General features: G+C 36.9%; 1 long non-coding RNA gene across 1 annotated transcript; it reads left to right on the top strand.

Annotated features, from left to right (window-relative positions):
• Positions 1-3,606: 3,606 nt before the first annotated feature.
• LOC147491192 (uncharacterized) lies at positions 3,607-19,031 on the top strand. Its single transcript, XR_015200184.1, has 4 exons — positions 3,607-3,810; positions 4,345-4,462; positions 4,562-4,750; positions 18,708-19,031. It is a non-coding gene; the product is annotated as an uncharacterized LOC147491192 (long non-coding RNA).
• The last annotated feature ends 5,162 nt before the right edge of the window (positions 19,032-24,193 follow it).

Raw genomic sequence — 24,193 nt, 5'->3', positions numbered from 1 at the left:
CGAAATATATTACTTCGTTGTTTTCAGGTTGATTATGTAGCAATATATAGAAAGATTGTTGCCCATGCTACACACCAAACTATCTAGTAAGCCATGTATTTTCATCCATGTACCTACACAACCACTCGGAGTAGATGGACTGATTGTCTTAACTGATCCAAGTAAGTTATCTTTTCGTGTATCTCAGTGTAACTAAGGTTATACATTTTTTTTACATAGTAACTTATTGATGTTGACAGAATTCTAACCCTATGCCTCTAGTATCATATAAGCCAAATGATTTACTGAAGTTAGATTTATCAAAGGGATAGTCTATTTATTATTTTATAAGGTTATGATGCATGTTAAAGTGTATGCAGCTATGTGTGCGTGGTATTGACCGGAAGAAGATTGTTTTACTTCATGCTTAGAATTGTCTAAAGAATAAACTATATTCTAGCTTTTTGCGTCTTCAAATATGATGAACTCGTGTATTGCTCCCTTTTATAACAGTTTTTGTTTATTAGATATGTCTATTTTTAGATTCTAGAATCAAGTTATATCTTTTTTTTAAAAAATTTGTCGGTGCAGGCTCCTTATGTTACATAAGGGCTGGCTTATCGAGAATATGCATGGAAGTATGGTGCAAGTGATGGAAAGCAAAAGCCTATAGTTTGTTATGAAGTTTAGTTAATAGCTCTCTGATTTTTATTCATTTGTTCATTTAAATTATTGATTGAAAGAGTCACTTAGCAAATAATGCTATTTATGCAATGGAGTTACCATGTGCTTTTTAAATGTAATCATAGTTATCTAAGAAACTCATATGTGGTCTTCATTTGTTATGAAGTTAAAATTTGGTATGTGACAATTGTGTAGTCTGTTTGTGTAGTAAGGGTGGGGATCTCTTTTGAATCAGCCACTCTAGCAATTGCAGGTCATTTGGCCTGCATATTTTTTTTTTAAATAATTTTTCTAAACAATGACAGCTAAGGCCGTCTTTTCTCTTTGCGACGACCTTGCGACGGATATTTTCGTCTTTTCCTAATTCCATTTACGACGGACTATCCCGTCGCAAATATTAACGACAGGGCGATTAACGACGAAAACATGGACACTAAAATTCGTCGCAAATAAAAAAAAACGACGGATTTGACCGTCGCAAATCACAAATTCTGGTGTAGTGATAACTCGTTTTAATATATAAATCATTGAATTAAAACTTACTGATATCCACTGCTGTATAAGGGTAGGACCGCGTTCCTGCACAAAATGTTATTAAGTCCTACCCTCTTGCAAAAGAAAGTTAAAACTTCTATATAACATATGTAGATATTATATTAGGTATTCAAAAGTAAACTCAAACACTCGCATAATCAAATAATACAACTAACTCGCAAGGCGAATACCTTAGTTCCTCTCTAGGGCAGTCCAAAGAATCTGGTCATTCATGGCACATTCAATGAATACCCGGATCATTCATGGCACATTCAATGAATACCCATAGATAACGCTAACGGGCCATTTATGGCACATTCAATAAATGCCCACCTAACATATGACATCATCAGTCATAAAACTCAATTCCAAAACTTGAGGCATGGAGAGTTCTAAAAGAGTCGCGGTAAATTTGTTTTACGCGTTATTGAACTTTATTGTATATATTATTTCGGATAACGAAAAGAGTATCTTGATTCATGTATTATTAGTTTACACGTTATTAATTTCATAGATGTATAAGTGTCATAAGCGTTGATATCATAAAACTGAAATATCACATAGCGGTTAATACATCGCATACACATTATATAGAAAGGTCTTAGCCTAAAGCCAAGCATGCTAATAGCCCTAGACCTATCCTAATATACCGAATCATAATCCAAGTTAAAAGGTCAAATTGGGTCAATTGGTCAAAGTCAACCCTAGTCAACGGCGGTCGGCGCCAACTCGTCAATAAATCAAAAGTCAACTCTGGTCAACAGATCAAAGTCAACCAGCCCAAACTCCTCTAACCCAAAAGCCCAAAGTCAAAGGCCCATAGTCTAAACTTAAGGCCAAAAGAAAATCTAAAATTTACAACACATAAGCCCACCCATTTGGTTCGACCCAACTAACTAACTTAGTTTTCTACCAACACGAAAAATTAGATTTCGCCCAACTAAAACCAAAGGCTTTGGGGCCCAAAGCCCAAGCCAAATGGGTCATCTTCTCCTCCAAAGACCACCAAATCGGCCACCACCATTCATGATCGCCACCATCCAAACACCAACCAAATTACTCCTAAACACAAACCCTCCAACTTTAATTAAGGCAAAACCTCCAATCCTTAAATCCAAACTTCACCAAAACTAGATCCGGAAATAATTCCGCCGCCATTAACGCTTTTTGAGCTTCAAAGCTCAAACAGTTTCCAAAACTATACTAACAGTTCCAAATAAACATAGCCACACCACCACACAAGAGCGATTCGACGGGTCAGCAATATCAAATTTGAGTTTTAAGTTTTAACAACGCCACCAGATTTCAAATGAAAAAGAAATCGATGATAACAAAAAGATTTTATAAAATAAAATCCATAAAATATCTACTCACTTTTAGCACTCTTCGACTATCAACCAGCCTACCGTGGAAAAAATCTTCCTTTTATGTTGTCAGTAAAACTCTCCTTTTTTTTCTCAGATAAAACTCTATGGGTTTTTCCCCAAAAACTCTACGCGAGAAAACTCCCTTTTAGTTTTAAAACTCCCCTCAAAAACAAGGATAAAACTTATCTATTTACTTACGGGACTTTTATCCGTAACTGCTAGATATCATATATCTGTTTTATCTATTTTCATTATTATTATTATTATTATTATTATAGAAAAATAAAATAAAAGACGGGGTGTTATAATAATAGATGTGCTGGAGATGAAAGATGGATGCTGGGGATGATGATATTCAAGTTCAAACAATCAATCAATCAATTACATTCAAGTACTTGGATTGGAAAAGACTGCCACTATGAGTTCAGGCCGATCTATCCGTGAGGCTGTCAGTAAAAACTAACATTGTTCTCGCGAACAATTTTAATGTTGCACAAATGGAGTTACCGAAATGATATTAATGATCAAGTGGTTGCCAATAGTGCAATATAGCAAACAAAAAACTTGATGAATATTTTCTCATACTGGAGGGTAAGAACCCCATGGTACTAATATTCATCATTTTTTATTTATTTTTTAAAAAGTTTTATTTTTTTTATTTTTTTGTCAAACTTGGTCAATTGTCAAAACTGGTCAAAACCGGGTCAACTGATGAGAACCGGGTCAAACAGGTCAAAACCGGGTCAGTCTAGACCAACCGGGTCAAACTAATGAAAACCAATTCAGACTGGCCCAACCCGGGTCAGACACTAGGACAAAAAAGAAAACAGGTCAGGACGTCAAATTAGATTTGGGCCTAAAAACTAACTTGATTTTGTATCAAGTGAACTTGCTAAAAACAAAAAACAAGGGCCAGCCCACCGCCTGTGAGAAACTAAAGGAGGAATCTCAGGACAAAAAGAAACTTCCAAAATTCAAAATAGAAAGAGAAACCGCGTTATTCCCTTTTCTTACCTTCCAGTACTGAGCCTACAGCTCTATTCCGGCTTTATTCCCTTCTCTTGTTAAGGCCCATCAGCACTTTCCATTTGTGATTCAAGCAAGGTCCTGCAACTTCTAAAAGCTGGAGCAAAGGAACGCTATATATAGGCTTGAGGAGGTGCATACGTACCTCAACAACTTTTTTCACAACCGATACAGAGAGTCAACATGGCAGCCTCCTCACAGTCGTCTTCTTCAAGCCATGGTAAGCTTGCTTTTCTTCCTTTGGTTCATGTCAAGTTCTTCTCTCATCTTTTTTTCTCTTTTTTTTTTACGTCAGCAAAACAAAACGCATAGTATATACACATGCATGCTATTGTTAGGCCTACTGATGATGTGATATGAAACGTTAGAAAACCTTAAACCAACGCTAGATGACAGACTACACTTAAGGACAATCAAAACTAGATGTAAACAAACCAATCTTTAACGTTTGATTTCTTTACTGCCACGAATTATTATCCCTTACACCCTAACAAGTGAACGAAATATTATGCATGATAATTAACCATTATTATTGTACACACGACTAATGATGGTGAACTCAGGACACATGGGGGCCAGGCTCACATGTGTCGACAGCATGCTGACTATGGACATTCTTACATATGCAGACGATCTGTACAATATCCAGGCCTACATAATGAGGACTCAACTATACCATGCAAATTAGTCTGTATTACTGATACATCTATTTCTGAGTAGAGAAATCTTACCTTTTCCTTTCCCTTTGTCGTAGGAAACCTTATTCCCGGAGAGGTAGACATACCTTGCTGCATCGAGAGAAGGAGATAAGCCAAAGTGCCGCACTGTCAGGCAGTCTACACCACGCTATGCCATGCTGGCGCCAGGCCAAGGTAAGCCACCGCAATATTTTTTTTATCGTGAATCTCATACATGCGCTTCACTTATTTACATGTAAACTCAAATTTGCGCTTTCCTCACCAAACAATTAGGTCTGAAATCAACAAACTCACAGTACACACATACGATGAGGATGAGCCATACCTTACTTAGCTGATCAGTCCAACGGAGGAGAAGTTGGTGATGACAAAACGTCAAGCTTATTTACCAATGACAGCTTTGCTCTCACGTACTCTTGGCATTTAGCAACTGTGAAACTTAAAGAAACTTCCTCGACAAAGGTTAGACAATTTATTTCTCTCTACACATATTACAATGGAGTGAAATATACATGATATATGCATGAAAATAATGCAACTATGTTAGCATGAATAGTTAGAAAGATTGTGGTGTATGCATGCTATGTTAGTAAAACAATGCATGGTTTAGTTTGGATATGATTGCTTCAGAATTCTCTACGTGCTTGTGATGTCAACCTAGATTTTTCGTCATAAGCCATCCAAAGCAAACCAAGTTTTCGAAAACAAATCAATTTTTTTTTTTTTTTTTTTTTTTGAAATTCATTTTGAAAACAATGTGAAACAAAACATTTTTTTATCCACAGAACAAGAAATACCACAAATGATTGCATCACAAGTGAAGGTGGGGGAATGAGTTACCGACAAGAATGTGAGCATGAGGACAACCATCAGATAGAAGTACGATCAAACTTGGCACCTATGAATTAGATGATATTCTTTTTCCTTTGATTGTTTGACCTTCACAACGTACTGAACGACACCCAAAAACTTTTTTCCAACACAGATAGAGCATAAAGCATAGGACCAATCTTCTGGAGACGACTTCCTCATACATCGCAAACACTAGTAGTGAATCCTCCAATGCCTTCCTTTTTTTTTTTTTTTTTTTTTTTTTTTTTTTTTTTTTTTTTTTTTTGCCTCGAGTACTTCTCAACTAGGAGATATAGTGGACTTAGAGATCAAGAGCGGACTTTCATAGGACTATAATGTAGGCTTAGGTGATGGGCTCAGAAAGAAGGGATAGAATCAAAATTTATTTTTGGAGTAGAACTTGTCATATAAAGGGATGAGTAATTGGAATGATGGTAGTGAGATGATGATACGGATCCCAAATCTTAAATAAAAATGCCCCTTGTTTAGGTTTTCATTTTGGACCGTGTTGATTATTTTGTGCAACTCTAAGCATTTTGAGTTACTTTCGGGGGTTTTCTTTTTTTTTTTTTTTTTTTTTTTTTTTTTCCCCTTTACACTAGAATTTTCTTCAACATCTTCTTGGGATAAATAACATGGGGGTGATTGTTTTGTGATCAAAGATGGATGGAATGATACCCCTGGAATATGACAAGTTCTATAAAAATAGGTATGGGCAATCTATGGGTAGGCTAAAGATTTATTAGGCTTCCTAAAAGATATGGGCTTATATTGTGGGAAATAAAAGAATAGGCTAAGGCTCAAATGGGCTTCTAATGGTAGCATATGACATTAAGTGGGCTTATGAGGCTAAAAACAAAACGATTAAAGATGGCCTATTCCATCGTCTATCTAAGATTTCCATTATACTCTTCGTCTTAAAATAAACAAAGCTGGGTAAAAAATAGTACCTCTTTAATTGGTCGGCATTAGTAGGATTTTTCATGTAGAATCTTCATAGTGAATGGACATTCACTGTTGGGTTTGAACTTTCTGGTTCATTGATTCCACTCTAGTCTGGATCCGCTTGCCCAGCTTTACTTGCAACAATCTGTCTCCATTGGTATCTAAGTCCCAGTAGAACATCAATGCCCTACTTCATATATCTCGGCTCTCAAAAATGTTGATCATAGATGAATTCCTTTCAGCATTCTGCTCTTTGATGTAGTCAGATTCGAGTCAGTTGACTTCTTTGATAGATAGCTCTCATGTTTTCGATCGAGGCTAATGATGCAATATGGAATTTGCCCTCTCCACGGTAGGGTAGCTGGTTGGTTGATTGGCTAAGTAGTCGTTGATTGATGAAATGCAAAATATTCCCCTTCTTCAGTAAGGTAGTTGATCAAATGACGTTGTGGAGTTTTGCCCTCTCCACAAGGGTAAATGCATAATGCTGAATGCTGATGTTGATGATTTTAGACATTTGAAAAAATGTTCTCAAACATAACCGCTGAATTTTCTTCCTCCTCAATTTCTTCTTCTCGGTGAGTGATTCTCTCATCTTCGAACAATGAAAATCATGTACCACCTTAAGACAATAGATTGTCATAGGTATGATCAACACTTCTATGGATTCCTTCAGTAATTTGATCAGGCTTCAACGCTCAGAGGGGATCAAGGTTATACCAATCTGCACATAATGTGGTTCATCTGTGGTGCCAAGGTTGATGGTCTTTGTCTCCACAATGACTAGCGTCTGTCAATTCTCAGACTGCTCATGAGAAGGAATGGACTCAGCAGCTTCATTGTCCATTCCTTATCATTGTCGGGGGGAGGGGATCATAATAATCTGCACAAGTCATTCAATCATCTTGCACTAAGGCAAGTGGGTAAATCATATTCTGTGGGATTTTGAAAACTTTTTTGATTTTTTTATATTTTTGAAATATTTGATTTTTTTTTTGGATTTTCTGAAATATTTGATTTTTTTTTTTTTTTTGAAATATTTGATTTTTTTTTTGAATTTTTTGAAATATTTGATTTTTTTTGGATTTTTTGAAATATAGTACAAAAGGAGTTAGAACAAAAAGTTTCACGCCCTTTGAGCCCTATCGGATTCATCCGGTGGCTCAACCAGAGCAATATGATGGCTGGGGATTGGATCAATAATGACTTGCGTTCCCCAATCATCATAGTCGCCATCAATGAATGGATCCTCATCAGAATCTAAGGTCTCTAAAAACCTTTCCCAAATCTCATATTGCGTCTGGGAGTCAGAAAGTGGCATGTTCTCAACATCTACTGGAACTGAGTCAACAATAGATTCCATATTCAACAGATCATCCAAATCAAGTATGGTATGAGGGTCCAACTGGACATGATAAGGAGTGACAGTCTCGTCTCCTGGGTCAGTATCTAACTTGGGGGAACTGGCCAAAGTAAAAGATGGAGTATAGTCCATACCTGACGAGGAGGATGTCGATCCAACCTCATTTATCCAACTAAACTGTCTAGCCTCATGATCCAACCTAAGTTGGCGATATCCTTAATAGGAATTAACATCTGGCTTTGAAACAGTAATTTCTGAGTTGCAGATCTGGGTCATCGTCTTCGCCCCAAAATATGTTGGAATCAATAATAGCCTCAATCTATGCCCCTAGATTAGGTAGAGCCAATCTGAGATAATTCACCGTGGCGTTAGAATCGAGAAATAATTCTGCCAGTCCTTCCACAAACTCCTCAGTATAGCCTAGCCCTTTTCGATCATCTTGACTAGGAATCTGTAGTGGTTCTAAAATGCCGTTTTGGTTTTTTCCCAATCCAAATCTTGGAAAATAGTTCTGCTCACGGAACAACTGAGTCATCTTGGGATTTCCATTGCAAAATGGGGTAGGGAGCTTCTCCTTATCGAGTGCTCTAAACTCCACAATCCCTAATGGTTGCTCGGTGTAGTTACACTTTCCTTCAATCATTGGTATCACCTTATGCTCCTCTGAAGAATCCAGATCATCCGAATCACTAGTGATGCAGATAATCTTTTCTTGCCATAAGAACTTAAGCTTTCTGTGAAATGTAGATGGAATTGTGCCAGACTGGTGTAGCCACGGTCTGCCTAAAAGGAAATTGTAATTAGCCTCGATGTCCATAGCCAAGAATGTGACTTTGAATGTGACTGGACCTATTTGGACGTTAGTTGTGAACTCGCCAAGGACTTCTCTTCTCTGATTATCAAACCCATGAACTGCTCTGGCTATATCTTTAGTGAAAGTGAAGTCTTCTGGCATGATTCCAATGGCTTTCGCAGAATTGACTGGGCAGATATTTAAACCAGATCCATTGTCAATCAGTACAAATGACACCTTATGGTTGTTGCAATGCACCGTAATAGTCAACGCTTTCGTGTGGATTATTCCATCTGCGGTTAGATCACCATCAGAAAATATTATGGAGTTTGTCTTCCTGAGGGAAGCAACAATACGTGCCAAATCGTCTGGCTGGATAGAAACTGGAACATGAGCTTGGTTCAAGACTTGAAGAACTGCTTGCCTATGTTGGGGTGATGTCATGAGTAAACCCCATATGAAAATATTGGACTTGGTTTTCTGCAATTGTTGGATTACCTCATTACCCTCCTGCTTCTCTGGTTCAGTAGCCGTGGGCGGGTCAGGCTGTTGGGACAAAACCTGATCCTTCTGTAAGTGTGGTGCCTTGTATATCCTTCCTCTTCTTGTCAAACCGTGAGTCTCAACACATTCCTCTGCCAAACTAGGTTCTAATTGCTTCAACTGATGTAGTGAGATTGCTGAGTCATCTTTACTTTTCTCGGGCTCAATTAACTTCTTCCCTAGAACCTCCTCGGTATCGTGACTCTTGGCTGGCACAAACTGGACCTTGGGGATTGTGATAGGAGTTGGGATCACCTGCTGCTGAGTTGGATTCTGGCGAATAACGGGTCCTTGAGGTTCTGACCCAACTTGTGATGTCGCGGATTGAGATGTATTCAAAGGATCTACCCATTTCGTAATGGGCCTCTGCATCATAAAGGATTCCAGATGCTCTCTAGTCAACTTGAACGGCTTTTGAATTTGTGGAGTATGTAGAAATGGTGCTACCACCTCATTTAATTAGATACCTCTAGGCTTTGTTTGATCCATGCATCTTCTAACTGCATCTTGAAGATTAACTGGCCTTGTGGCGCTAACATTGGACGTCTGTCTGATCGGAATGATGAATGATGTCGGACCCTTCTTGACAGCTTCCAAAGTATTAACTCTTCCATTATGAATTGGAAATGGATTTGTCGAAATATTGGGAGTGCCGAGACTGGAGGCATCTATCTTACCCTCATCAATTAAGTTTTGGATAAGATGTTTAAGGAGCATGCACCTCTCCGTCGTGTGACCTGGAGCCTGATGGAAGTCACAATGTTTCGAAGCATTATACCAGAACGACACTGGATTTGGAGGAGGCCTCGGCTACATTAACGTAATCAATCCCTGTTGGACTAAAGCCCTCAATACAACTTGTAATGGGAAGCCCAATTCTATGAACTGCCTCTGTTGCCTGGGAAAACCCCTGTCTTGTTGTCTTGGAGGGAAAATGACTTGATTGGAAAAAGGATGAGTTGTCACCTCCGACTGAATTTGCGTATGTGGCTGAGGTTGTACTTGTGTGGCAACGGCATGTGTGTCCTTTGGCTTATTGACAATAACTGAAGGTGGCTTCTTCTTCTGAGCATCATTTGAACCTGATGATACAATTGAGGTCATAGTTCCACAAGCTAAAACATCTTCAATTTGAGTCCCTGCTGAAACCAAAGCCTAAAAAGATGGATGATAGCTGAGACTCAATCAATTTGCATATTCGGAGTTCAAACTTTTTACCACCATTCGAATCTGTTTGGTCTCTGACGGCCTGTCTAGAATCTGAGCTGCTTTGGTCCTCCACTTGGTTACATACTTGGTGAATGTCTCAGTAGGACCTTGCTTGAGTGTCTCCAATTGTCTTCGACCCATCTAGATGTCTGTATTGTATGAAAAATGGGTCACCAAAGCTATTGCAAGTTCAGCCCACGATCTCATCTTCTGAGCCTCTGTGTTCATCCACCAAGTCAGTGCCGCACCCTTTAAACTCCTTTGGAATAATTGGACCAATAGTTCTGGCCCGATCCCCATAGGCTGCAAGTAGCTAGCGTACATTTTCACATGGGCTTTGGGACACCCAGTTCCGTCATATCTCTCCATCTTAGGGAATTCGAAACCATGTGGAACCCTAATTTGTGGATATGGACAAAGACTATCCAAATCGAACTCGTCCACTTTGATCTTGGTCAGTGCTTCCTCAAGCTTTTTCAATTTGTCTACCACTGGGCCTTGGTATTGATCTTGGATGATAGGAATTTGATTTTGGGTGTTCATATAAGTGGTAGGTTGTGGTGTCTGTGTGATGTATGGAGGAGGGAACATGAATGGTGTAGAGCTCATGGGTTGGGATAAATTTGGGGTGAATATGGGTGTGTATGTATATTGGTTTGGGTTGTAGTATGAATGGTGAACGGTGGGTTATGCCACGTAGGTAGGGTCGATATAAGAGATGGGTTGGCTTGGTGTCTGAGTTGGTATAAGAAGTTGTAGTTGGGTGGATTGATGCATGAAATTCCTAGTAGGTAGTTGAGCTTATGGAGTAGGTAGGTTAAAATCAAACCTTGGTGGTGGTAGCGGAGTGGATTGCCTTTGAGAAAATTGTCCTTGCCCCATGTTCATGAATTTTGGTAGCATTTCTTGAAACATTGTCTCCATTGCTTGTCTCATTAATTTGTCCGATCCAGGAGGGGGTGATGTTGGACTCTAACCACCTCCTTGGGGTGGTTGTCCATTGCTAGACAGTGATTGTTCACCTTGAGAGATAAGCGGGGAACTAACCATCAGCTGAGACGCTAGTGGAAAAGACCATTGAGGAGAATTAGCTGGTAGATTCTCCATTTCCATAAGCGAGTTAACGGTTGCACGAGATAACCTTAACCCCGGCCTTCTATTCCAACTGGCTTCCGGATAAGCTTTCTTCTTTCCTATCTTAACTGAAATACCTCAAAAGAAAACATAAGTCTGACTCTCTCAGGATGTCCCTAGCAGAGTCGCCAAAAAACTTGTACGCACAAAAATGTGTACCTAGGTCTATGCAATTGATTTTAGAGTCGCCACTAACTTTATTAAGGAAAAGTTGAGTAAAACCTATGTGAAGGACTAGCCCTCGAAACTAGATGATTATTGGGTTCGAGAGTCAAGGTACGATGTGGGAAGGTGTTAGGCACCCACGCTCGCTGTAAAACCAAACCTTTACTTCTATTGAGGTGTAATGTATTAAGATAGGCAAAAATAAGAAAGCTTGAAACATTAATCTACCAAATTGGATGATCTTCACTAAATTATTTAAAACTAATAACTATATGCTATAATAAAACTAAAAAACAAATAATCCTAATATGCAATACTAATTAAAATAAAAGAGAAAAGAAAGATGTCACCTTGTTTGGAATGTGCCTCATACTTGATCTTGATTGATTGATTGATTGATGATCTTGATTGATTGTTGATAAATGATGATGGTAAACTTGATTTGGAATTGACAACTATGATTTTTGGATTGAAACATGTGATTTGAGAAAAAAACAGCTTTTGGTGAAAAGAAGCTTCTACTTAAGATCGAAAGAGGGGAAAAGAATACTAAAGACGAAGAACACGAAGAACTTCATTAGAAAAACCTCGAAGTTGAAATTTTACCTTCAACTCCAGATTAAACTAAAGAAATTCTACTCTAGAATGATGAACTAGAAAAGAAAAAAAGAAAAACACTCAAGAAAAGAAAACTACTAGGCTATTAGCTCTGAATAACTAGGTCCAGATTATTAACTTCGAATTCCTAGCTCCAGATCCTTAGCTCCAGATGTTTTTTGTGGGTGAATGAGACCCATATTTATAGCTTTTGTGTGCAGATTCAAATATGGTAATGAGTTTGATCCAATGGCTGAGTATTGATTAAGAAAAAATCTAATGGCTTGATCTCTTTCTAGTTGCACCTCCTAAATCTGGCCTTTGATTCAAGAGGTGGGATAAGGGGTGCGATCTTGGCCCTTGGTTTTTGGATATTTCAGATGGATTAGGGCAAAAAACCAAGCCCTACACGTCCTCAATGAGCCCATAATCCAGGGTTTCCAAACATGGCTCCAAAATGGCATATTCTCTAGAATATTCTTGATTTTAGGGATCAAATCAAATCAAACAATTAAGGAAGGTTCTCTAGGTTTTTGGAGGCTTTAAAATGGGCTAGAAACCCTAATGAAAAGGTCCAACTCGATCTGGATCCACAGCCCACGAGCACAAGTCCAAAAACCACAAAAAGGCCCATTTTGACCATATTTTCAATGCTGGAAATTCCCTTTGACCGGGTCAAAATTAGGAAAACTCTTCTTCACAAAAGTTGTTCATTAATCCATTAGGAAGGTCCATGAACATTTAAAATTACCCTTGGGTCGAAATCTTACTCCAATAAATCGTTACACTCAACAAGTCGCCTGTAAATCCAATGAAAAGCGGATAAAAAGAAAGATTAGGGTTTACAAATCCAAAAGGAACCTAGGCAAGCTTGTACTCATTTCCAAGGATTTTTCAAGGGGAATTCAAACAGGAAATAATCTCATCCAAAGAAAGAGCGGAAAAAACGAGATTTGGGCTCCAAAGGGTTACAGGGGCATTTTGGTCATTTTCAGCTCAAAACTCAGAAAGCAACGAAACTTCAGTCATAACTAGAACATAATGAGGAGAGTCTAAAGACTCTAAAAGAAGATGAAAAGAAAGAAGTTTGAAGTAGAAATGAAGACTCTAGAAAGCAAATCACCTTATATTATCATATTTAATTCAAGGTAAAATCATGAATGAATTATGCCTGGGGTGCAAAAATGGGGTGTCTACAGCTTTACACATTACTCACGTCAAATCTTAATTAGATAATGACAAACAAGGTTATACAATTTTTCGACAACATTTTATTATTACATTTGTCCATAAAATTAAATATGTGAAAATATGGAAAAAGTCAATATTCCACAGTCAACGGTCAATGTCAAAGTCAACATGTCATTTCCATGTTCAGCAAGTTCATGGTCATAGCCATGGTTCATGGCTAAGGTCATAGTTCAGGTCATGGCTAAGGTAAAGGTGCATGGCTCATGGGCTCATGGCTAAGGTCATGGTTCGGACCCAACTAGCCAAGCCCATGACTCAAACAAAAGATTCAAATAATGTTAGCCGGATCCACATAACTAAACATAAAAGCCAAACCAGAAACTAGCCTAAAAACAGATTTAGCCCAACTAAAAATATCTATCAGAAACATATCCACTTAAAACAATAATGACCCAGCCCACAAAATTAAAAGGAAACCGGCCCATGCTCAAAAGAATAGAATCCGGCCCAACAACTTAAACCCAACTGACCCAAAGAAAACTAATCTAAACTTGCCCGACCCAAACAAACCAACTTAGGTTGGGCCCAAGGCCCAACAGAGAGGTCATCTTCCTCCCCTCACCAGCAGCCTATCCTCCACCACCAACCACCACGAATTCCACCCGCTACCACTCCAAACCTAATCGAAATTACTCCAAATCAAAACCCCTACCACTTTAATTAAGGCAAAAACTATAATTATTAAACTCGAAATCACTCTCCAAGATCTCGACCTCCATTCACCACCGCCCGACGGCTTCCCACAGCCCCACTCGACAACCAACAACCAAACATCCATCCCTAAACAATCAAATCTCCATTCACCAAACACAGTTCAATCAACACACACTTCACCCATACACCGCGACAGTTAAGCCACCGATTTTTAAACCCGACAATCCCCCATAAACCAACAACCCACAATCAATACAATATACCCAACACTTCACAACAATAAGAATTTAAAACCACAACAAAAAGAGTTAAAAACTATGCAGGACGATTTCTTTCTCCTGGGCTTGCACTACCATTAACGAGCCCAATCAAGCTTCGACAGTTCAAAATAATATACAGTAAGATGTTTGGCTCACGCCGCTATTAACACACATATCCGAGTTTCAGCAGTTCAAAATTCAGAGTTTCAACAGTTTCGTTCAGCAAATCAAAATAGCAACAGTGAACCATTTTTAACTATTCGACAGTACCGCAGAATAACATAGAAAAATACAAAGCGAAAACCTTTGACAGTAAAGCTATTTCTGTACACACGTGAAATTGAAAAACAAAATAACTACTCATATTAATTAAAAGCTCCACGAATCCCTCATAGTCTGAATCGTTGCGCTCCAACTCTCTATCAAGCGAGTTTTTTATCTCCGCCTCCATTTTGTTTTATTTTTATCCCAAAAACCCTATTCTCTGGAAAAATATGAATATATATACCTGGGTTTGAAACCTAAGCCCAACACAGACTCGAGCCCAGAAATCAGACCCACATATCCCAAATCCAATCCAACAAATTTTAAATAAATAAAATAAATAAATACATATTACAAATACGGGCGTTACAGAACAAACACTGAACTGCTATATGGACTATGGCTAAAAACAACATAAATGAGAGGAGATTGTTTATAAAAAAAAACATATAGTGTGCACTGCACCAAAAAGACTTACTACTCTGTTACAATCAAGATCGAAACAAGGTCGATCTGCAAAGCAAAATTTACAAAGTAATAGAAGTGTAGCACTTCACCATTGCTATATATACTGTAAACAAAATTATTTACAAACCAAAATAAATATATTGTAACCCATCAGTAGAGTTCTACCCGTTGCCCCCTTCTAAGTACAAAATAACAATCAAACTGAACTAGAAATAAATACTACGTGTTACTCAAATCTTAAGATCCTTCCATTATTGACGCGCATGTAGAAAATACACTGAAACTATATTAATAGCTGCGAGACTACATGAAAAAAGTGTAAAAAAAAATAAATAATACTATAGTAGTTTGTACCTTTGTGATCCGACTTTGTCTTTTTTTTTAAGGACAATTACGATTGTCATGATCAGCATATATAAGGGTTGCAAACGTGACATTTTCTTGTGTTCTTACTTGTAAAGTCTTGAATTATTATTAAGGGTATTTTTGTAAATTTCATATCAAATCCAGGGTTGTTATGTAATTTGGTCGTCGGGTTTATATTTCAAAGGTAAATAATTTACGAAAACTTGACTCCACTCATAAGTCACGTTAGGTAGCGACCATAGGCTAAAATTTGACCAAAAATGGCGGTTATGGTTTTCTTTCTCGTCTTGGTATCACGAGAAACGTAACGGCTTACACGCATGAGTGGGTTATTGTTATAGCTCCGGAGAGATAGAATATAGAAGATCAAATTTAGCGATGAGCCGAAAAATAATTACGAATTCCAAACGAGTGGTGGTTAGGCGTATTAGGACCTTAAGTCCAATTGGAATCGATCGGGCTTGGGCCCAAAAGTATCGGCCGAAATCGCGAAATTGAAAAAAATAAAAAATCGGGCAAAAACCAAAATCGCGAAAACAGAAAATCGCACTTCCTCTTCTTCCCCAATTCGCACTTTCAAAACCCTAGGAGAGAGAGAGACCTAATCCTCTCAATTCCCCATCGATTTTACTTCAATACTTCGGCCTCAAACCTAGAAACACTAGAATGAAGTGAGAGGATTGAAATCTCTTGGAAATTCGAGCATCCCGACGCCAAATCACAATGCCAGCGGGTGAGTGAATGCGTCTCCAATCGATTCCACTCAAAAACTTAAACGCCCAAAACCTTAACAACACTCAACCAAGCGTGGGAATTCAAAAAATTATTGGAATTGCGTCGTGCCGCCGCTGCCGCCGCTGCCAGGTGAGTTAATTTGCTTCAATTTCGATTTCTTGAGGTTGTGATGCTGAAATGGATTGTATTAGGGGTGTTGAAGGTCGGCAATAGCAGTTGGACGAGCTGGAGTGGAGTGAAACAGTGGTGGAGTCGAAAAATTATTTGAATTGCGTCGTGTTTTTTACGAAGGAAGAGTAATTTGGTTTCAAACGATTAGTTTAAACTCGTTTTAGTGGTATTGGATGAAAGATATTTGAATGGGTTGGTTGTACACTTCGGCAGTAGCTCGGTTTGGAGAAGGAGAGCTGCGATTTTGGTGGAGCAGCAAGCTAGGAGTGATTTTGTGGCTGACTTGGTAAGAATTTGATTATTCAAGCCAATTTCGAGCAATTCATGTTGATTTATAACTGTTTAAGACTTGAATGAGTAATGAGTGAGGGATAAAGAACACCCCGATATTATTGTTAGAGTTAATATGAATCGAAGGTGTAGAATGGGTTGTAGTTAAAATTTGGAATTGGAATTGGGATGGGATAGGATTAGGCGAGATATGAGGGCTCGCCATGGCTGAAATAGTCAGAGATCGAGTAACGATGCGAAATGGCCTGTAGCTCTTGATAATCCGTAGTTAGATAAAATAAATACCAAACCAAATTCGTGTGTCGAGATTCTTCTCGACTTACGTTATATAAGAATTCCTCGTTGTTCGATCAATTCTAATAACCGACGATATTTATATGTCATATAGGATTGAATTCGAAGTTGATTCGGTTAAGCGAGCTTGATTCTTAAGTTACGGATTGAGGAGAACGGAGCTTGCTAAGGTAGGAACCTACATCCCAATATATAGTCCGCTTATTTTCATGCATGATTTGAATTGATCAAATTGGAAATAGATAGTTTGTGTATCAACCATGCATGTATATATGATATTCATGTTTTTGCATTGTAGTTTTCCCTCGATATGAATTAAGTATATGGATAGCTTTTTCGAAATGGTTTTCAAGAGGATTGTTTTACGGTTAAAAGTGAAAACCTGGTTTTGGGGAAAGGTTCGCGTCTCTTTGTCTCGATAAGGAGAGAGAGAGATGGATTTTATAATCGGGGTAAGGATTACCCGGTTGTTTGTAACTAGGTGCGAAGTTACGATTGGTCCCGGATGGTCGTGTTATTTACGATGATTCGCCGTTTGGGAATCATCGGTTGTTATTTACTATGACCGCCCGTTTGGGAGTCATAGGTTGTTCTTTCGATTTGGAAATCCAGAACTCACACCTATATAATCAACCGCTTTAAAAAAAAAACTAGATATGTAACTAGAGTATTTGAAAATAATCGGTAATACTAGTATATATATATATAGATATTACTATGTTTATCACGAGGAGATTTAGAAAAGGAACTGTGAATTCTATAAAGAAGGAACCGTTTGTCGATTTCGGAGATCGCGGCCAGTTAAGTAGATTCCAATGCATGTACACACCTTCGAGGTGGTGGGCCACCTTTAAAGGGATGCATCAATCGGATGTAGTCCGAAATTCCTTTTCTACTTTTCTAGATAACCATTGCTTGTTCACGCTTTTGTATGGTGATTAGCTTGTGTGGGGTTACATGCTACCTCGATGAGGTTTTAGGCGAGTGAGAGTTTAGTCCACTCCCCGGGATGTGTGTCGATCCCGAAAGCCTAAGGTCGTCGAACGGTTGACCACCGTAGTTAGGTGACAGCCGTGGGGGTCGTAGGTCCAGGGCCCACCTGAGCCCTAAAAAGCTTTGGGGATTTTGTGTGTAACCACAACAACGGCATTTCAGCTCCCCTCCCGTAAAATCGAAAAAACATCTATGGTTCACACCGGGAAGTCTTGAACCGAGATTGCTCGCGATGGGCCGAGTACCGGTCGTACCTCACCATTCTAATAGGATCGCAATGACCCACGATGTTGTATCTTGATCGTGAAAACTATATTTTGTATATCAATGAAGCATGCCGATTTGATTTATGCTAGATAGTGATGTATATATACATAGTCACAATATTTGAATACTATTATAGAAACCCCGCATGTTTTAAATGTTTTATATAAGTAAACTATTATTGGTTATGTGCGTTTTCTCACGGGGCATAGTTGTTTGCTCATCCTACTTAACATTTCGAACGAGCCGATTCTTGGAGGGTTTCCCAACCCTAATGATGATGGGTATGGTGATTTGGGAGGATTCCCTTATGCTTGACGAGGCAAGAGTCAAGGTTATATTTGGGATTGTATAGAGATGACCCTAGGTTATTCTTTTTGTCAGTATATAATGAGCCTAGCTCTTTTCCTTTGGTTGTATAGAAAGAGACTAGTTTCTTTTTGTCATATATATAGAGAGCTAGGTCATTTTGATGTAATAATCGTGTTTGGCAACGGTTCTCCTTGTTTTGTAGTTATATCGTCCATATCCCCGTAGTAGTTAGAGTTAAGTGTAGTATATATGGTTGTTGGATGTATGTATGGTTGTTGGAAGGGAATTATAAGATGTCCGGGGTTTATGACATGTTATAGACAGGTTTTGTGGTTTCTGAACGTCGATCAAACAAAGGAAACTCACAAATTTCGGTAGAATGGGATAGGTGTCCGCGAGATCTCGGCGTGACATTACTTCCTTGTTCTTCCATAGGATCTAAGTATCTACCATGTTCCCCTTGTGATGCATCATCTTTTTTGGGTCTACCTTTAGTTTGTGAAACAGGGGGATCTAAGAGCGCTGGAGGCAAAGAAGGGTCATCTAGCTCTTGAATCACATGGTGCTGATGGCAAAGAAGGGTCATCTCTTGAAGCACATGGTGTTGATTCACTTAGAGCATCTTCCTTGACAACTTCCCCTGGAGTGATACATGATATTTTTTTACCGAGTTCCCGTAAACCATCTAAGAATATCTTGTAGCTTGCTGGAGTTCACAAGGCAATACATGCCCATTTTGTTTCTTCTTGGCATAAATAGCTAAGGTTCATCACTTCAATTTGTTCTTGACATTGTGATCCTCCCTTATCATCTCTCCTAAATCTGTTAGCCCTTTTCAACCATCTTTCTTTTATGAAACATTTAGGAATTTCATAAACATCAAGTTTGATAATACATTTATTAAGTGGGCACAATGTATTCCAACGAACTCATAACGGTGACATTCACAAAACGCCGATCACAAGTTTGTGGATTCCATTTCACAATCCAATATATGTTGATTCTAGCCATCAATTTTATTAAGCATGAACTCCACCTTATATGTATTCAACTTACCACCAACAAAGTTAGCTTTATACAACTCAAGATCAAAGTACTGAGCCCTAAATTTTTCATAAATCTTTCTTGTATTATATATCTTCGTTGCATGCTTCAAAATAAAACTTCTTCCAGTAACAATACAATTTTTTCTACTTTTTTTTCTACTTCAAAAGCATCGTGTCTCTCCTTTACTTCTATATTCTTCAAAGCTTGTTCATATTTTTGAACGAATTCCTTTAGACTAATAGTACTATAGATATAGTCTTTGAAAAAGCTATTAATTCCCTCATTATGGCCAGTAGTATTCATACCAGCAAAGAAAGTAGTTCGATTATACACTGGAACCCATGCCTCTATATCTTTATAAAGTCCATCCAACCAAGTATTTTTGGTAAGCCCATATTTAGCTATCAATGATTTCCATCTTCAATTCTCTCAAAATCCTCAATCCTAAATGTTAAACTCAGACATTCCTTCATGGCCCTTTAGAAATAACTTGATTTTTTGTAGTGCAAATATCCTAATTTTTTTACCAAACTTCTTCTTAGTATGCTAATAACATAACTTGTGTTGTGTGGTAGGAAACACCTTAGGAACAACAACTCTCATGGTTGGATCTGAGTCAATAATAAAAGAAATCGGAGCCTTTCCCCCCATTGCTTCCTTCCAAGTCTTGAATAGCCATAAGATCGAAACTCTTCTCCGTTTCGTCTTGTAGCAATATAATGCACATCCAAATTGGATAGTTTGAAAGTTATGGTTTACACCAGTGAATGGTGCAAAAGGTAACTCGTACTTGTTAGTCTTGTATGTTGTATCAAAAGTGACTACATCTCCAAATTGTTGGTAGGACATGCATGACCTAGCATCAACCTAAAAGAAATTAACAACTCTCCCTTCTAAATCACACTGATGAGCATGGTAAAACTAAGGATTATCAATTTCTCTTCTTTGGAAGTGATTAAAAACCCATTGAGCATCACTAACATCAAGTTTTTGTCTCACATCATGAAGATGATTCCAAAAACCACGATCGTTGGCACCAATCACTTCACCTCCAAGAATAGTATTGACTTTGTTTATCTGTAGATTTGCACATAAAAACGCTCAACCGTACCATACCTTTCACTGCATCGGGCATTTTCAATTTAGCCTTAGGTGGTTTCTTTTTGAGGGCGACACAAAGGAGTGATTATGCTCGTCACAAATCTACTTAACCTAGCTCCCATTTCATTGTGGTTCGAATGAGCTTAATATACATTTGTGTTTTGCATTCCCCTCATTGTGTTGAGGTATTGAATCGTGGTCTTGACACCTCCTCATTAAACTTTTTTTGTAATACCCGAAATGCGAGCATGTAAAAGAGATGTTTGTCACTTTATCACAATTACTCCAGGATTTGTTAGACAATCTTTTAATGATTGAAAACCCCTTGCTAAGACCATATTTTTTGTAGTATCCTTTCGCCTCTTCGCTTGAATCAAAACCCATGCCCACAAATAGTGTTTGAATATTATATATGTTCAACATCCTTATCAGGAAATCCAGTGACCTGCCTCATATCTTCCTCTATTGTCAAACAATTCTGTACATGATTATGCCATTTTTAACAACACTACACCTGTAGTAAAATTTTAGTGATTAGTCACTTAATAATCCAGAAACTCAACTGATTTTGTTCATCTCAAATATTGCTTATTTCTTTAATTAAGAAAATAACAAAATGAAGAAAAATAAAAATGAAGAAATCATAACTAATACACTATAAAGAATCAAAGAAATATAATACAACGGAAGGAGTAAATTAAAGGGGGGGGGGGGAATCAAATAGAAACCCCTTTAATAAGTCTTGTAAATGAGAGTGTGGATTGTCCTAAAAAAAGTGTGAACTGGAAGATAGTGTGTTTTTTAGCACCGAATTTCTGGTCATATTCTGGTCAAATGCTTGCTTGCGCATTAGTTAAGCCAAGCTATATTTTCATCATTTTGATAGTCAATTATGACAGTTGGACTCTCTTATTAAGGACCCTAGGATTTGGTGTACGTGTTGTAAGGTCCACATTCATTGTAAGATCTGTTGTACAAAATATGTTGTATACTAATCCCCAAACAAAAATGTTTAACCTTGTCAAAAGTTGTTTTGAAATTTGAAAATTTTGGACCATTAGATAACTTTATAATATTGTAAGCAATTTTTGATACATCTAGACATTTATAAATGTGTTGATTTTTTCTAAGGATAATCTATATTGTGAAGATAATATCTCCACCAAAAATCAGTTTCTAATTCATTGTTTTTCATAGTGGAGTTTCTTTGGAGTTAAGTACAAATGGAGTTCATATAATTGGGCTGGATATATATATTGTGCCTTTTTTTTTTAGGCTTGGTTACTTTGCGCAACCAACAAATGAGGCAGAGTTAGTTCCAAGGTCACAATGTTACAGTTTATGATGGTTGCGTTCTATGGTCTTAATGCATTTTAAATACTGTTTTAATTAAGTTCTTCCATATTTGATACAACTAATCATAAGCTCATGTGTATTCAAGAACCAAAGTTTCAAATTTCAATAATCCTATGCAGTCTTCTTGTTATCTACTATCTATATACTAAAGCAGACTTTTTATGGATGATTTTCTCTCTCTATGTGGCACTTTAATATGAGAGTTAGTTTTCTCTCATTTATGTGGCACTATAATATGAAATATAGTATTTTCTAATAGCATACAATCCCATCGCATTACATTGAAACTCTTTGGAGTTTGAGTGTATTTCTAATTCTTATATTTGGAGAGTCCGAGTGTATTTCAAATTCTTATATATTTGATCAAATAAAAAATTGCTAAAAAAATAGGTGATTTGTAAAAGTTAATTTCCTATTACTTAATCAAACATTTTTAGTGTTCCAATTATTATATATTTGATCAAATAAAAAATTGCTAAAAATAGGTGATTTGTAGAAACTAATTCCTATTACAAATCATACAATTTTAGTATCTATGATAAAGCACCTACTTATTTGAATATATCCTTAACACGCCTCAAAACATAGTTAAAAAATAATTATACAAAAAATAACATCACAAAATATATAATATAAAATGAAAAAAAATTAATAACGGCAAAACAATAATGACAAATATTTTAAAAAATATATAATACTGAATGAAACTAATGTCAAAAAACAATTAATGGAGAATCGAAAACTGGATGCAAATGCATCGAACTAACTTCAAATAATATTTAACGGAAAATCGAAAACTGGATACAAATGCAAGTATTAAACTAATCTTAAAAAGTAATTAATAGAAAATTGGAATATGGATACAACTGCATTAAACTAATATTAAAGAATAATTAATGGAAAATCCAAACTTGAATGCAAATACATCAAACTAACATAAAAAAATAATTGTCGAAAAATCAGAATCTTGATGCAAATGCATTGAGCTAACCCTCAAAGATTAAATTAACGGGAAATCGGAAATTTGATGCAACTGCATTGAACTAACCTCAAAGAAAAATTAATTATAAATTGGAAACATGATGCAAATGCGTGGAACTAATCTTAAAAAATAATTAATGGGAAATCGGAAACCGGATACAACAGCACTGAACTAATCTCAAAAAAATGAACTAATTTCAAAAAAATAAACTGGATGCAAATGCATTTGACTAACCTCAAGAAATAATTAACGGGACATCGGAAACTGGATGCAAATTCATTGAACTAGCCTCAAACAATAATTAGCAGGAAATCGGAAACCAAATGCAAATGCAACTTTATCAAATAATAAACGAGAAATCAGAAACTAAATGCAAATGCATTAAATTAATCTCACATAATAATTAACGGAAAATCAGAAACTGGATGCAAATGCATTGAACTGATCTCAAATAACACTTAACAGAAAATTGGAAATTGGATGCAAATGTATTGAACTAACCGAAAAGAATAATTAACGAAAAAAACAAACCTGATGCAACCGCGCATTGAATTGATCTCAAAAAATAAATAACGGGAATTGGAAATCTGATGCAACTGTATTGAACTAACCTCAAAATATAACGGAAAATCATAAACTGGATGCAAATGCATTGAACTAATCTCAAAACATAGTTGGGTTATATGTTGTGGGAATGTCTCAATAAGTATAGTTTTGCATTTAAAATAGTGTTTATCTTATCTTTTTTCGTATGATTGGGAACTCCTTGCTATTCAAGTAGTTTCAATATATATGAACTTCACCTTATTAGACAATCTCACAAAAATTCAATCAAACTTCTTTTATTAAACAACAAAATAAAGTTGAAGGATTTTATCAAAGACGAGTTTTTTTTTTAATTGAAAGTGAGGTTTTCACGTTATAAGAAATTTGGTTGAGTGATTAATATAATATTAATATATAATAGTTATGCATATTTGCAAATATTTTTCAGAATAATTAATATAACAGCACCGTTTCGTAGATAACCTTTGAAGATTTCACATAGTGAGTCATGTATAATTTAAAGAATAATTAATAGGAAATCGGGAACTGGATAATCTTCGATGATCCCACATAGTAAATTAAGTATAATTTACTTTTTATGTCATATTTGCAAGAACACTACAGATAGATCAGTAGAAGTTAGTACACCACATTGGATAATTAAAAGAAAATCAGAAACTGGATTCAAATACATAACTGAGCTCAAAGAGTAATTAACGGAAATCGAAACTTTATGCAAATGCAATAAACTAAACTCAAAAAATAATTAACTAGAAATTGGAAACTTGATGCAATTGCATTAAACTAACACCAGATGATAACTAACGGAAAATTAGAAATTGGATGCAAATCCTTGAAAAATATCTAACGGAAATCGAAACGGTATGCAAATACATCAAACAAACCTCGATAATAATTAATGGAAACCGAAACTAGATTCAAATGCATT

This window comes from Coptis chinensis, chromosome 6 (genome assembly GCF_015680905.1).
Source record: "Coptis chinensis isolate HL-2020 chromosome 6, ASM1568090v1, whole genome shotgun sequence".
NCBI classification, from domain to species: domain Eukaryota; kingdom Viridiplantae; phylum Streptophyta; class Magnoliopsida; order Ranunculales; family Ranunculaceae; genus Coptis; species Coptis chinensis.
The sequence above is the reverse complement of the archived record's forward strand: the minus strand, read 5'-3'. Positions and strand labels throughout refer to the sequence as shown.